Source organism: Charadrius vociferus, unplaced genomic scaffold (genome assembly GCF_000708025.1).
Source record: "Charadrius vociferus isolate BGI_N301 unplaced genomic scaffold, ASM70802v2 scaffold92, whole genome shotgun sequence".
NCBI lineage: Eukaryota > Metazoa > Chordata > Aves > Charadriiformes > Charadriidae > Charadrius > Charadrius vociferus.
In genome coordinates this window covers 2,123,230-2,140,729 of record NW_009647874.1, presented here as the reverse complement: position 1 = coordinate 2,140,729, position 17,500 = coordinate 2,123,230, and positions in this window count along the sequence as shown.

Here is a 17,500-nt window from a genome sequence, read left to right as displayed (position 1 = left end):
CCCATCACCTTATTAGCCAGGCCTCAATCAAATTTGGCTCACTTTGATCCTTTTTTGCCAATCTCTTATGCGTGAGCAGAATTCTTTTGCCCCAAGGCCAGAGGCAGAAGAGCAAGGCAGAAGAGAGAGGAAGAGCTTTTACCTGTTTGTTCTTCATTTGTAGTAATAATTCATATTTCTGAAAGCATGTATTGCTAAGAAAAATTATGCTTTTACTCTTCCTTAATGTGATTTTTCAGGAAAGAATTTTTTTTCAAGTATAAATAAGGAGAACCTATTCAAGGCATTTTTGTTTATTAATAGTCACTTTCTTTCTCTAAAAAAAAAAAAAAAAACACCTCCATAACACCTTGATTGCGTTACTACTTCATATTTGCTTGCATAAATAAACCTGAAGTTTTACTGCAAGAGAGGCAGCTATTTTAAAGATGGCAAAATGTCAGCTCTTGGATGGTTGGTTTCATTTAACAGGGCTCCACATGAATTTATGAACTGTTCCATAACGTCTTCTGCCTGCACCAAATGGCAGACTTTAGGCAGAAACCCAATGTATGTTTAGCTAATGTATAACAAACAGAGTATTTACATGGTCAGTGGACCCTATTAGGTATTAAGAATGGTCTCTTTCTAAATTTATTGTTAATTCCCTTCCGCAACAACCTAAATAAAGTGTTCGCTTCTCAGAGAAAGCTAAAAAAATGTGTGGATCTGTGTGCACGCGTGTATGGGTCTTTCATTTTAAAATGTCTTTAACAAAACTTCTGACAGTTATCTTATTTTCTTTTGCTGCAAGGGTGACAATGTAGTTTAAGATATTGTTTCCTGACTTTAAAGGTGCCTTGTGGTTTTTAAGGATATTTCAGCAGCTAAAGAAATTCTACTGCAGACACAGTGTAACAGTTCATTTCTTAAGCAATAAACGGCAAGCAGGGTGGTGCTGAATAAGCATGCTTATATGGAATTTCTCTTTGAAAAGCCCACTAGTTAGGCCCTATAACACTTCAGTTGATATTTCTACAGTGCAAACACGATAGTGGAAATTAAGTTGCCCCAGCAAATTCAGTTTAGGAGAAATTTGTTATGAATAAAATGCTGCTGCTGGCCTTAGAACATTGAATTTATCCACCAAATAATATCTTAGAAATACCACTTCAGAAGAAATCAGCTCTAAATAATTGATAAATTTGGTTTGTTTAGAAACCTTTTGACCCCTGTAATAGAAAGTAAAAACACATTTCAGTTATTAAAGTCACATATATTCCCTCTGGTAGGGGAAGCTTTTAATTTTAAGCTGGTCTCTGTTGGGGCCATTTGATAAAGCTTGGAAAAACCTTTTCAACTGCTGCTGGTGGATTTGGGTCAGCTTCCCTTGGGAAAATGGCAAAAGATAAATTTGTAGCTTTTCATAACACATAAGAAAACTTCAGAGATTTTAAACATCAAGAACTATTGGAACTGAAAGACAGAGTTTCTCTTTTGTTTCTCCCCCTCCTCCTCCTGCTCCTTCTTCTCTTTTCTTTCCAAAAAGAACTTTAAATTCTCTTGTTGTTTTAATTTATTTTTTTTTTGAACCATGGAGGTTAGAATGTTTTGGCCTCTCTAACTACACTACCCGTGGTCCTTATTAACATAAGATTTATTTTGAGATAGAAACATCATTATGCGGTTTTTGTTTTCAAATGGAGCCATTTCATTCCATTGCTTTCAAAGCCAAGAGCAAAATAAAAAAACCCGTATCACATGTTTTTTTAAAAGTACATTTCTTAAACTTTGCCTCAGTCACTGTTACCAGACCCTTATGTCCACAAATATAAACTGGTCTCTTTTCCTCAGGACACTAATCACAGCTTATGAATGAGGGTGCTGATTCTACTGGGATTGCTAAAACGGATCCAACCATGCCACACTGCTGTTTCACAAGAGGAAAATGAACATGGTTGAGGGAGAAGAAATGTATTTAATGCATATAAAAAAAAAAAAAAAAGACAAAATAATGCTCCATAGTTGAATATTTAAGTAGCCATTTTGCATAAGCCAAATACTTTGCAGGCAACAAGGCAGATCATGCTGCCCCCTGAACCTCAGACCTTCGGGCGTCCCTGCTCATATTTGAAAAGGTTGATGCTGTTCCACGTCCCTTCAATTGCCGTCTCTGAGAAGTACCACCCACAATCTTTGTGGGGTGCACATCCATTTCTTTACATTCACCTGAGACTACCAGATTCACTTCACGTAAACTACTGAACGGCCATCATTCAACAAAAACAACCCCCTCTTTTGCCTGGGCCAAATGAGAGCAAACACCCTAGAAGAGAAAATCTGTGTATTCTCTTACAGTCTTCACAACAATTCAGCCTCTCTCCCCTGTTGTCAGTAAGACCAAAGTCTGATTCCCTGGGATATACTGGTGGGCAGAGAGAGATGCTGGGGCAATAGATGGCTGTGGCAAGCTGAGCTCCTGCTCCTGAATTTCATGGCGGATGTTGCATTGGCACTTTTGAAATTACCTGTTAGTTGAATTTTTTGAAAACCGAACAACTCCCTTGCACGCAAACTGTGAAGACAGCACAGCAACAAACCAGTAGAAGCAAAGTTTTCCTCCTAGCTAACTAGCCTTTCTGGAGCAGCCAGTCATTTCTTCTTGTCGTTTCATGCTTGGTTGCTATTCCCAGTGTAAGACACTTTGTTACACAGACTCAATGGTAAATTATTAAAAGGGTCTCTACTGGGTATCCGTTCATGCAGCCACAAATTATGTGTTCGTGTACCTCTGCCTATTCTTGGCAGGTGCAGTTCCTCTGTGAGTACTTTAGCAATTCAAACACCTGCATTATTTCATTATGTTAGAGCTGTTCTTCAAACAGTTGCACCTACACCCCATTAGCACCCACAGGGGGAGGCCAACCCTTGGTAATTTATGTTGTGAAGGGATTGCCTTCTCGGACAACAAAGATGCCATGCAGGAAGCTAGGCTGTGATTTAACAGCCACTCTGTTCCAGCTTCCCAAATAAACACACTTAGCACACATCTTCATGGTCACTTGGTCCACTTGGATGGGTGAACTGGGCTTCTTCGTATTTACTGCGTGCTCAGTGTTCACACAGGAAATGAGTGGGGAGCCACCGATGTTCAAAATGGTGACAGCATGGAGTATTTTAAGGTGTTTTCCTTGTGCAGGAATGTGACATTGTGAAGGATGTGACATTTTGCATTAGAAAATTTCTTCTCTTTTTTTTCTTTTTTTATTTTATCATTTGTTCCTGTTGATGCTCTTCACCGGATGTCTAATGTTCTGTTTGCACTAAATCAGTGTAGGCTGTTCTTCATCATTTATCTCAGACACAGTCTCACAACTCAACACGTGCTCTGACACGAAGGCGTGCTTCATTGTTGAAGTGTACTATTCAATGCCATCTAATAGTACATTTTGTCCTGCAGTTTTCATCCAGTTGCACTTGATCTTCTAGAAATGTAGGTGACCACCTTGTCTTGTCTTGTCTTTGACTATGGCCTGATGCTACGGGCAGTTCATGTAGTACCTCCACTTCTGTTCATTTTCATTCCTTGGGTTTTTTCCTTTTCTCTTTCCCCACCCTTTTTTTTCTTTTTAGTTCTTCCCCCATTCTTATTCTACTCTCTCTTCCACCCACCTTTTCATAACCTCCAGCACACAGACTACTGCTGGCTGATCCCCTTCCACTGCCTTTCTCATACTTCAGTAGGCTGACTCTTCCCACCTACTGCATCACACAAACTACTGCTGGCTAATTCCTCATCCCTAACGATTGCTAGCAGTATCTTCCCACGCATATGCACCAGCACATATTCACCTGCTAGAAGCCTCTTCATGCTTTTTGTCATCTGACATGCTGAAATATAGTCTGTTTCTGGCCAAAACAATCGGGTGCTTACACTGGTGACAGAAGAAGGAGACAGCATATGCAAAACTCAATCATTACAGTTACCCTGAGTGATTAGCTAGAAGAAAAATCACTATGTAAGCACAAATACCTAAATATTTTTAAGTTTTTATAGAACCTAAAACATGAGTAAAAACATCTGTAAACTGGTTGCCTAATAGCAAAAACCCCCACGTCCCAAGGAAATACAGGTTTTTTTGTGGTTTGGGTTTGTTTTTTTTTTTTTGGGGGGGGGAGGGGGAGGAATCTTGCAATTATTTTTGTCAACAAGCAGTTCATGCTGAATACAAGTTGGGGCAAAAGCCAATCAAGTTCAAACAGGTAGTACCCAACCATTGTGAAATTTGGAATACATTTTACAGAATCCTTTTTAAAACAGTGAAAAGAAAGTGATATGGTTAAGCAGAGAAATTGTTGAGTATACTTACATATTTAACATACTTGATAGTTTCTTCTGCAAGACAGATTTTCCAGAGCACCTGTCTATTGAGTAGCAAAAGAAGAAAGCCACGGTAAAATAATAACTCCAGAATACTGCTGACTATTTTTCACACAAATTCTACTAATTGCAAATGCAAAACGCAAAGTAGATCTACCTTTTCAGTGCTAGAAGTGGGTACTTCCAGCTGACCAGCTACCAGAAGAGGCAAAATTATCCAGAGGATAAAAATGTTGTAGCACCATAATAACAAAATAACCACTTTGACTCTGTGTGAAGAACACCACTGTGTCATTGTAGCTTAAAGTAAGAAATCAGAAATGGTAGCATTATCCCTCATGCTTCTTTACATAATTAGAAAACAGAATCCGAGATGTCTTATCAAAAATAAAACACCCAACATCGAAATCAGCAGTAAATACTGTAAAGCAAATGCAAACAAAGCACTGAAACCTCATGAGATCCATGATCATGTCAGACTAATGTTGGAACAGATTTATTTGAATCAAATGGGAAGGATTACCTCTTGTAATGATTATTTCTTGAGTATTTTTTAAATTGAGCTGTTGAACAACCCATTGCTGCAACAATGTAATGACACATTGAAAATCACAGTTTGCTCATCACAGGATTCCAGATGAGTTAATAGCAGATAATTGCACACATTTCACAAGCATCTCATTTCAACAGTTCTCTTTGATATTTCAATTTTAGTGCACCTTGTAAACTCCAGCTATGTACAGCCAAGTGTGTTGTGAAAATACTCTTTCCAAAGAGAAACGAACGTAAAACGACAAGATTAAAAACAACCTAAACCCCAACAATCCAACCAAAAAGCCTACATTTTGTAGGTTAGAACATTTTTATCAAAAAGGCATAAATGTTAGTGTCAAAATCTAAAAAGCTCTCTGAATAAAAGACATTTAAACCTAAGTTAGTTTCAAAAAACACGTATAAACTGGAAGCAAGGAAACATGGGGACAAAAATGCCGTAACTTATCTGCATTAGCAGCAGAACATTACTGCCAGGAGTTACATCACCAGCACCAAGACTATATACGATCACCATCCTCACTGTTCGTACTATTGGTGAAACATAAGTCCTTAAAGAGTACCCAGGTGGGTGGGTGGTTTTGAAGTTACACAGATGCAGCCTTCTACACCTCATTGACCTTGGCTTCTTGCTGGAAGGAAGACGACAATTCTGGGGCATAATGCATTTTGTTTTAATGTAAACACCTAAAACAAGTTTGCCTTCAGTCAGGTAAATCTCACCCACACTCACCAGCAATACCATCCAGCAGGAGTGACATACAAACCCACGTGCACATACTGCGTCAGAATGCGAATTCACTTTGGCAACTGCATTTGCCATAGGAAAAAGAATTGTTTGGGGAACAAAAGAGACCAGATGATTTGAATGATAGCTACTAACGGTCGTCCTAAATGCCACCTGAGATGTTTCTATTCATGTGTGTGTCATGAATAAGTGTCACAAGTTGGTAATGTCTTCATTTCAGCTGGTTTCATTACCTACATTTCATTTCCAAAAGAGTGGTGATACAGATCTCATGGTATCCACTGCAATTAGCAAAATTGATTTCTGCCCTGTTTATATCCGCAGAGAGGCTGAGCGATCCTCCGAGCAGCGTGGCTTCTGAGCCTCTGCCCTGGTACCAGTGTCTCCGGCTTTATGTCTTTTTAATTGGCAGTAAGAGGTGGGGTAATCATCAGAGCCTCAGTTTATCCGTTTAACACAGCGCCGACACGTGCTCCTGAGCATCGGTGTGGCTGGGGCTTTGTAGCACATTCTTAGCCCTTTCCCTGCTGGAAGCAAACAGCAAGTAGGAGGAGGCATGTTCCTATAAGGCTTGGCACAGTGCTCAGTGCCTCCCCATGCTGCAGAAGACCATCTGAGCTGGAAATCTTTTACAAATGCATTTAGTCATTAGAAACTCAGTTCACATTTTTGTACTACCAGTAATCTCCCTGGAAAGCTGCTGTAGTAAAGGACTGAAGAAACTAGTCTATTTGTTCAAATATAGATATAAGGACCTTTATACGGCACAGGTAAAGATTTCTGCATTAGGTTAAAAACATTTTAAGGTGTGTGCATGAGTCTTTGAACTGCTGCTATTCTGGAGTGAGCTGAAGTGAAGCTAGCAAGAGTCATGTCAACTTTACTCATCAGCTGCCAAGTTCCTGAGAGCATATTTCATTTCAAGAAGCCCCTGTGAGGGTTCAAAAAGTCCCAGAATTCCTATGTCTCAAAGCAAAATATGATTTATCTCTAAATTGGTATAAAACTAAAGCCTGAAATGCCTCTAAAATAGAAAATTATTTTTCACCCAACCCCAGCTATGAAAAGCTTCAGTCAAAGCTGAATATGGTCCTCTTGATATGTGTGTGTGGTCTTCTCCAGAATCTGATGATTGTGAATCCTGGATAAAATTGATACCTGAGCACAGTGACCAGTATAGGTCTATGCTTAAACTGCAAAGAATCAAGTTCTAGCTTTTTGATTTAGGGCAAAGAACATTCTTCTGTAATGTCCTGAGCAGGATCTCTCTGCATAAGTGAAATATTAGGAATGTGCAACACCTTCAGTGACTGAACTCACAAACCACACTAATGATATGGATTGTGAGGCTATCACGAATTCTAGGTAGTTCTTTGAACTTCTTAAATCTTGTAATTTTTTAGCCAAAGAATTACGTATATGAACTAAGATTGACTTCAGTGGATAGCACATGTTATTTCTGAGTATAAGAACATATGGCTTATAAACTGCTAGGTGAAAATAATTACTTGGACTGTAAAATCAACCATTTAAGACTAAAATATCAGCATTTTAGTTGCAGGTGCTAACCTCCTCTTACCCCCTGAATACCTCCACCCTGAATACTGATTTAGACCGGGTCAATTGGAAAATGCAGTATGATCATATGTAACGCACATTTGCATCAGAGTGCATTCATGTAAAAGGGGATAAAGTAGGGTTCAGAAGTATTTCTTAACTCTCAGGTACTAGCTATTGTAGCCTCAGGAAAGTTAATTTAAAGTTAACTCTGCTATAAATTATTTGAACACTCCTTTTTTTCTTATTTCTGGCATCATAAGTTACATGTGAACCTTGAACCTTCTATATTGCAGTGCAGGATGCTACTGCTAGAGTTATCAAGAACTTTAACTGTACAGATGCACATTAGCTGAGGAAGGGTGATTTTGTGTGTGTATGAACAAGCTAAAGGTGGAAACTACAAAGTGTCAAGAAGCAGCCTGGTCTAGCTTAACTTACTCCTACCCCTTGAGCTTGAGATTTTAGGCAGTGGCTTGGGATGGAAGCTGCTCACTTGGGAATTTTTTATAATGCAAGGACCTAGGTGGAATAAGACCACAGACTTGTCCTATTCTTCGCCTGCCTTTCCGTTTTTTTTTGGCCTCATCTCGTCCAGTGTGTCTCTTGGTGCTGGCATTGCCAGTATTTTCCTACCAGTGTTTTCCCAAGAGATAAAAATGAGAGAAGAGCAATGGCAATTTTTGTCACTTTGCATCCTAAATGGAATTTCATGGGACAAAGAGAACACACTTCTGTGGCCCACAGGGATTTCCTCTGCTGAATATCAAACACCTTCTACAAACAACAGAAATGTGAGAGATTCTCAAAATAAAAGGTCATGGGGATTTTCTATAATGGAAAGGCTTTAACGACCTGAATACAGGGTGTTGTTACCAGCTGCCCCTACAATGAATCAGGGAAAATCTTGGTGATGAGCTTCCTCGGTATGTTTTTCTGCAATTCTGTGTAGCGACTAATTTGGGGGATAGTCACCGGAATTGTCCAACTTAAAGTCAGCGAGTGTGGCACACATTTTGTAGCAGCCCTGAAAGCAGAGAAGGAAAATAAGAAAGGAATCAAAGCAGAAAGGGAGATGACCATCGTACTTGAGACGGCTCGATGGCAGCATGCCCAGGCTCATTCTGCACAGGTATCATCCATGTGTCGGACACAGGGAAAGGCATTTGTTTGAGTGCTGGAAAGAGCCCGAATTCCTTATGAGCACAGCAGGGGAGGAACATGGCTGACTAACGATCACTGACTGCCTGAGGCGGTGAATGGCCTGGCAGCTGCAGAGGGAAAGTGGCTCTTCCTCTGCCTACCCCCCACTGCAAAACATGGCATAAACACCTATTTGTGACCAAATTTGGTGTGGAACCTGATCAAGAATGAGTAAGACAGGAGGTCTAGAAAAGGGCAACAGGCACTGTGCCATCCTTGCACCTCCTTGTATCCTCAGAGGTGGGAGCTTCTCCTTTCCAGGGGTGGAAAAGAGCAAGCCCCACAGCTGGACTGGGCTATTACTCTCAGTCCAGAAGTTTGTCTCCTTGAGGGGTTACTAGCACACATGGGAGTAGAATAATATCAAGTCGTTTCAGCATGGGAAGAACATACTAAGGGCAAGTTCCCTTCTGCCCTTCTCTCTCCCGTAGCCCTGGCTCCTTCTAGCTGTCGTCATCCCCATCTGGCCACCTCCATTCTCTTCCCCCACCCACTCCTTTCCCTGAGACTCACAAGCTCCATTTCTTTGCTCTGGTCAGGTGCAATATTTCCGTAGCCTTTATTTCTTTCCTGTTCTGAGCACAGGAAGACATAGGAAGACGAACAGCAGCTGCACTCCATCCATTTTCAGAACAAAGAATTAGACTTTCAGACCTGGAGGAACTGGAGGTGGGGTGTGTGACACATTTGTCTGTGCTCAGGACATGTACCATGGCCACAGGGAGAGGTCTGTTGGCTAGTTCTATCACACAGAAAGACAATGATAATTAATAGGGACTTTGAATATTCAGGAGTATGAAAGTAACATTGCATTTATATATGTTCTTCTGTAGATAAAAAAGAAGCAATATTGTTGGGATGCCTAAGATTTCAAAATCTGACTTCATATTAAGCATGAAACACCTCTTAAAACACATGTTGTGGGTCCAGAAGAATGTGTCTTTCAGTCTTTGAGAAGTATTTAAAATACTCCAGCAGATGAAGGTAAGAAAACATTCATTTCAGCTAGTCTTTCACTTTGATACATGCCGATGAGTACAGAAATGTGAAAATGAAACAACTTAAGAATGTGTAACTCAAATTACATATGAAAATCGTCCATTCGAAGTGTGGATTTAATCATTTTTGTCTTAGTCAGCTCATTCTTTCAAACACCCGTTTCCCATTCCAGGTTACAATACTTACACTGTAGTGTAGATTACTATAATTAACAGGTTAAACACATGAAAACAGTTTTTTCCCCTTGATGTGCCTTTGGATCCTTTATTTTGCTAGCAGTTATACAGTAGAGTCCTTCCTACAAAGGAGAAACAACTGCCACAGGGTTTTGTAATGCTGCTAATGTTCTTTTCTTTCCCTCCAGTAATAACAGTGAGAAATAATTGTCTGTAAATAAAAAAATATAATGGAGAGTATATGTCAGGAAAAGTATGCTAAAAGCTGTATGCATATCATCCATAGGTACAGACTGATTATATTGACTGAGTAGCCAATGCTGGTTTTTATTAAGAAGACACAATGAGAACATTTCTAATCTCATTTTACAGAGAAGTTCTTTTCTGATCCAAAGAAGCCCCTTCAGTTAAAATACAATTTAATTCTACAGAATAAGAAAGAAAATATCCCATAAACGTCTTTTGTGCTGTGATATTTACAGCAAAGATCAACATTGTTCTTACTTTGTTTTCTCCACCAACACATGCCATGTGGCATATCCGTAGATTTATTTATTTTTTAATCATATGTCCTGCTGGTTATAACATAACTTAATGTACCAGCTGCAATTAACAGACTGTCAAAGGATCAACTAACAAGTGCTGATAAGCTTCATTTAACTAATTTGAGGAGTGGAAGTTTGATTTTCTTTTTTTTTTTTTTTTCAGGAAGGTAGCTTGTTTCCTTATTTCCTGTCAAGTGAGCCAACTCCTGTGACCTGTAGTTAAAAGGGCCCTTTGTAATTAAGGCAGTGAGTCTCCAAGTGAACAGTTCTCACAGTAGGAGAAGAGGGGGGGAAAAAAAAAAACAGGAAAAAAAAAAAAGGGAAGGAGGATGCATGACACTGCTTAACTAACTAATCGGAGCTGAGCCAATCCATTTTCCTGCAGGCCAGTCAGTGTACCATGAGCGCACAGAATCTCGCCCTTCATTGGCTTCATGTCCATTTTATGGACCAGCGAGTCTATTAAGATCTTGGTGAGTGGCCCTATTCGAGGGCAGGGCTCTCTCCTCCTCATCTGCCCATAGACTACCAGAAACTGATCAGCCGTGTTATATCAATAACGTTCTCACACCAGGTTGTGTAAATTGATCTTTTACAATTTCTCTCGGTGACAGTCTCTGTAACCAACAAGATAAATCATTCCTCCTGTGGCTTTTTTATTGATTGCTAAGACCTGTATAAAAATTACACTGCTCAAGCTGTGAAGTGAACATCCTCATAAAAGAAGACTTTCTATTTACAATCAAAATACATTTGGGTCCAGATCAAGCACAGATTTACTATCCCAGCACCATAAGAGACCAGAATTTAACTGAGATTCAAAGCACTGACAAAGTAACCCACATAAACTTTTAAAATATGAATGGTGCACTACAACTCCAAGCAAAAAAACAAACAAACAAACAAACAAAAAATCTTCCAAGGTTATAAAGTCTTGTTGAAGTAAAGGCAGTCGTAATAGGAAACCATCTGTTAAAAACACTGATGCAGAAACAGCGCAGCAACACAATCAGCCAGCTTTTTTTTTTTTTTTGCAATTACTTGTACAAACACTAACACAAATTACTTTCTGATACCATTTTATCATCCATGCAAATATATATTTTTTAAATGGAACAATAAGTTTTGAGAGCTCCTTACCTCTTCAGAAAAGAAATATTCTACAACTTTGGAAGATCTGGCAGCAGTAATATCATTCTAGGGAAATTGATTTAAGCTGCTGTGGAGTATTGGCTTTATTGTTTTATTAAAGTAAAAAGTCTAATGGTGTTTGACATAGGCAATCAAATGCATCCATTGTTTTTAGGCAGTATCAACTCCACAATGATTATATTCCTTCCACTTTATACCATCATTTTAACTCTGTTAAAATAGTCACTAACTTCTGGGGTCTTAGTTATTTAAACCTTATGCTAATATTGTTTACATACACAGTTTCAAAGAGAGTTTTTTGAAGCAGGTGGACTTATACTGAACAAAACTGTTAAATGTTAAATTATCAAGTATGATGAAGGAATTAGCAAATGATTCAGAGGGCTAAAGAGTCAGACACCGATTGCATTTCTTATACTGACGCAGCCTGTGGCTTTGGATGAGACACTTGCTAGCCAATACCTCAATTTACCCATCTGTAAAAAGGGTATTATAGGATCGAGAGGAAAAAGGTCATTTCGATATCATATTCATTTAAATCAGCAGAGATACACCCAAGTCAGCCATGTCCTCTGGAAAAGGGTGAAGTTTAAATTAGTGTTTGCAAAGTACTCTGAAACCCTTGATGATGAGACCTGCAAGAATGCAAGCTGTTATTATGATTCTCTGACACAAAAATGAAAGATGCATTCAAGTATTTCATGTTATCAGAAAACTGTGCAGCCATGATTAGTGCTACCTGGGAGAACACTGTATCAATTAGGCTCTCAAAATGAAGTATTTTGTTAAAGGCTCAACATAGTTCCTATAAGGACCAAAAAGTTTTTTTTTTTTCTGTTGATATCAAAGTCTGTGATATAGTGAAACACCTGTGATGCTGGAGAAAAGATAGGCAAAACATTCAAAGCATTTTTTAAAAAGAAATTGTGCATGTGTAACTAGATGTTACATGTTTTGAACTGTTAAGTTCTAAACCAGGCAAAATTATTTAAAATGGCAAAACCATTGGCTATTTTTACTGTTCAGAAACTGGTGGCTCAGTCTTTGCTACAGAGAGAAACCTCAGAAATAAGATGTTGTGCATTAACCTGAAAATTCAGAGTATGAAAATTATGAACTTTTTGCTAATGCTATAGATCTGTCCCTAAGTGGCAGAAGCACTTCTCTATTTGCTCAGTGAGTAAGATGATTTCTCCACTTAAATGGAAAACAAGGCAGACAAGGAGATTTATTTATTTTTTGTTAATAACTATGGTTATGACTGCACTCTTGTTGTCTAGAGAGGGAGCTGACTTCAGGATGAAATCTGTTGGTACCTTTCATTCACTTCTCTGTTCCTCTTCCTTCCTCTCTCTTCTCAAGGCATTTTGAAAGGGGCAGAGTTGAAACAGTGTTTATTAGAAAAACTTGGGAGAAGTCAGTTCAAGGCCCAGGATCCAAAAACAAAGGACTAGTGCAAACAAAGGATTGCCTGTGGACAGTAAAAGTAGTGAAATATAACAATGATGTTAAAGTACATATTTTGTCTATACTTTGGCAAATAACTTGAATTAACCAAATGAGAAGGTTATCTTTTCATTGCTAGCTTTATTAATGTGCTACTCTCTTGTATCTTAATGGTTAACTGATGAAGAAGAGCATCAGCATCATTTGGGATTGAGGGGTTTTGTTTGTTTCCTTTAGGCAAGAATGGAAAATAACTGAAGCCAATTTTTAGCAGCATCCTCTTGATTTCTCTTAATCCTGGACTGTGATGACTCTTCAAGCAGCTCATTGGAAGCAATTGTGGGAAAAAGGCCATTCTCTTTTCAGCTGTTCTTCCAAACCCTAATGAGTTAACAATTGAAATACAGAAAGTTGCTTCAGAGGTCAGGAGAGTATATTCTACACAATGGTCGCAGCATTTGAAACCATGACAGCACTATAAATTGACAAACTAAAGCAGAGCACTTGGTGGTCTGAAGTGGAGAAAAGAACATCAGCCGAGAGCGGTAAAAAGACGAGCCATGAAACCACACAGAAAAAATGAGTGATTTTTTTCAGATCACCTTGTTAGAATTTAGTGTATCGGAGGTCAGACAAGTAGAACAATAATAAGGTCCAAGGTTGAATACCAGTGGGGAAGCTTAACCCAGGAGCTCCAGGTCAACCATAAGTGAATGAGGTAGAATAGTGAAACAGTAGTTGCCCGGGAAGGGAACGCACAAAAGTCAGTGGGTTAAGGGGAGGAGCCCGCCGGTTATCAATTAGACTAAGAGAAAGCCCAGGCTCAAGCACCTGGGATAGAAAAATAATCCCAGTGTGATGAAAAGAGATTTTCTCCTGTGCATGGCTCTTGCTCTCTGGCTATCAAGTTTTGAGAAATTCAAAATGTTGTGGAGCTAATGATCTTAAATCTGTAACAGATGATAAAACACGGGCCAGTTGGATGAGTTTTCCCCGTCTCTTATATGCATATGATAACGTTCTCGTCCCACGCTGGACACTCCGCTGAGATAAAGGAGGCATAAAAATAAAGTTCTTTTAAAAATATGAACAAACTCATGCACGCACGCGCACACACACACACATACATGCACACCCTTGTAAGGGGATGCTTTTTAACTTCTTTTTTTGTCTTTAGAATAGCACAATTCACACCAGTTTTATTTTTAACTTATGAGGAGGAATTTCTCAAGATTTGTGAAGAAAACTGCTTCAAGTGATGGAGTGGAGAATATTTAAGTGACATTTTACAATATAGAATGTATACATATGTGGTTTTGCAAAATGCCTATACAACTCCTCTTCCTATGAACATGCACCACCTAATTGAGTAGGAATTTTGCCATTGATTTCATAGGACCTAGAACAGACCCAAAACAAAGCAGATCATGTCTGATATCCCATAGTTCAGAGTACATAAAAAATATCCAAGCTAAGGTAGCCTTAACTATCCACTAATATGGACATGTGGTTTTTCTGCTACACAGATTTCCATGTATGGATTGTTGTGAGATACAAACAACTATGGTATTACCTTTGTATGCATTTGTGTGCGTGGGGTGGGGGCGAGGGGGGAGTGTGTGCATGTGTCCACACAGCAGAACTTTTGTGCAACATCTACAATATGTAGCTGAAATATCATTCAGGCCTCGTGAGCAGAATGTAGTAAAGGGGCAAGGATGTATAATGTCAGCTAAAGTCAAGATCTATACATACTCTAATTGTAACCCACCACCTTATTTTTCTATTTGTCTGTTCTTAACCTCACATTTCTGAGGAATTATATGGTCCTGGACTGCTGCTAAAACCAGCAAAACTCTTACAGGCAGAGTAAGTCTCACCAGCTGTAGTAAAGCATACAGTACCCCTACTATCCTCTGGTGTGTACGTGCTACTTTTTGGGTTACAAAAGACCCATTGTAAAGGTATTGTGATAACTTTTCAAACTCCTTCCCTTTTGCCTCTCCGAAACATTATTAGTGCAGACAAGGTGAGGACTGACTGCTGAGCACCCAGGCACACCCTGCTCCACAGCCAACCCCTTCCCACCACCACCAAAGAAGATGCAGGGATTACATTGCCAAGTGGCAGCTTTCTGCTTCAAACAAGATGAGTTTTCTGACCTGAAAGCTCCTCCTCCAAAGACCGAAGCAGAGAAGCCCAGAGACAAAATAAAACATTTTTTCATCAAAAGAATGTCAATGGTGGCCCCTGAAAGCTAGCAGGACTGGAATAAAAAATATGGCCTACTTAAAGAAGCTGGGAAAGGGAAAAACTTTAGGAAAGGCACACGTAATCCAGGGACTGCAGTTTTCAAGCTCATGACTGGGTATAGTGCTTGTTTGGGAAAAATAATTTCATATGAAGCTATGGTCTTATTGCATAGGATGCAGGATAGAGGTTGTTACTTCTTCATGAGTTTATTTAAAGATATGGTTTGTCCAAAGGAAAAGATACTTGAATTTGATGTATTTCTCTCCAAATAGTTCTTTTTTTGTTATCATTAGACAGCTAGATCTACATCCTGGTAATTATTGGAGTTCATGCCAGATGTAAGCAGGGCAATCAAGAAAAAAAGCATTAAAATGTCCCTTGCCTTAAGAGAGGAGATCCTTTATAAAATATTCTGCAGAAGCGTGGGTGGCAATAGTTTTTCTTTTGTGTGCAACAGGGGAAGTTGGATTAACTAGCATTAGGATTTAATATGCTTTTCTTAGAGGAAAGTTTGTTTCTTTAACTTCACACAAGGGGGGAAAGTGGTGCACCATTCAGTTTAATGACTATTTTTGCCTTCTTACAGAAAAAGTCAGCTTCAAACTCAAGTTGATAACATCTGTCTGGGATGCTACTCCCAGAAAGACAAGTTATTGTTTGCAGCGTTCCCAAATAGTGTTGCATTTGCCCTCATGAGTCAGTAAAACTACTCTGTATGCATTAAAGCTCATATATTTAAGATTTTTATATTGCAAATAGCCTGAAGTCATCAAGATCAAAGACATAACTGATGATTTAGTAGAGGCAGTTCCATTAACTGAGTCTGCAATGTTACGGTAAACTGAGGTAATAGTGGTAGCTTCATTTGCCAGCAATATGAAACAAAGTTCAGGCCGGCAACCTACCCGTTAGATGCATAGAGTTACCCAAAACTAAACATATCACAGTCTTGGGGAAGGATTTGCATCCACTTCAGATGAAAAGGTGGGTTTCAGTTTAAGGTAAAGACGTCTAAGTGTATATACAGATGTTGACATGTGAGCTAGATGTCCAAGGTCCTGTTGTAGTCCATGAAAATCCACTTAGAAGAAGTCATAGAGTGATTCAGCTCATTCTGGTGCAGACATATGCTCAGCTAAATTGTTCTCCAGGCTCCATCGACTCTACTAACTAGATCTCCATTGATATAATGAGAACTTAGACACCTACCTCACATGTGGACACCTACACCATGGACACCAATTTAAGTTTTTGAGTCTATAGATATATATAGACTGTAGATATAGCCTATATCTACCCACCATTAGATAACTAGGTAGGTTTCTTGGAATAGCTACAAAATCATCTGCATCTGAGCTGGCTTTTCTGTGTTCCCCTGGCAGTCAGTGAGAAAGAATAATCACTTGCAAAGTGAGATTCATCTCACCCTGCAGTAGATACCTGAAATAAGTCAGATGAGTTACACCTTAAAACGTATTATTTTTCACTGAAGATAACAGAAAACTAATTCAGAGGAAGACATCTACATAAGGAGGACAAAGCTGTCCTTAGGTACCAGTCACTGAGAGATGGAGAGATTTAAAGATTTGAAAGAAGATAATGAGGTGACCTTCAGAATTGTTGGTGAGTGTGGTCTCCCAAAGGAAGAGGACACCACTGACATCCCACCTGAACTTTAGCCAGTAGATGGTGGATGTCTGCTGGGGACTCCGATGGGAACAACACCGTGAAGTATTGATAAGCTAAGTAAAAAAGATGAGAAACATAATGTGTCATGGGGAAAGGAAACCTAGTAGAAGGACTTGAGGCAGTGATCCCATGAGCTTGGAAAATAGTTATTGGTGTTGTCTTTTCAACAGACGTAAGTAGGAAACAACAGCAGCTGACAGTGCTTGAAAGGAAAAAAATGCATTTCTCTAGATAAAAGTTAAGGTGAGTTGTAGGTAAGTGATGGAGACAGAGCGAAGGATGCATCTTAGACAAGCATTGCAGAGTCAGCAAAATTCAGGTATGGCCTGGATGGGAGAGATCAGGAATAGATGTGTCACCAACAGCAATAAGCATTACATGTGCAATAACAGACAGGAAAAAAGATTAAGGGACATTTGACTATTCTGTTGTGCCTCTTCTGAGCTGGAGTTCGTGGCTGGACACCCAGAAGGATACGTTAGCCAGTAAAGGTGAAGGGTTTGCTGGGCCAGAAGGCAAATTTGGCAAAAACAGGGATCTCCAAGGCCCAAAACAGAACGAGTAGCTACGTTTATGTTCGCAGAAAAAAAAAAAAAATGTCCAAAGGTAAGAAAAAAAGGGTGGAAAAAGAGAGAAAGGAATAAGGAAAAGAGTCAGGGGATCTTCACACACAAGATGGAGGTGGTGTTGGGGGATCTAAGAATATGTAAGCATACAATGAAGAGATATTAGAGTGTTAAAACAGCTCAAAGGAGAAAAAGCATAGAAAACTAAATAAAAGAAAACAGGCATGTGAAGTTAGACATGAATGAGTTCTGCT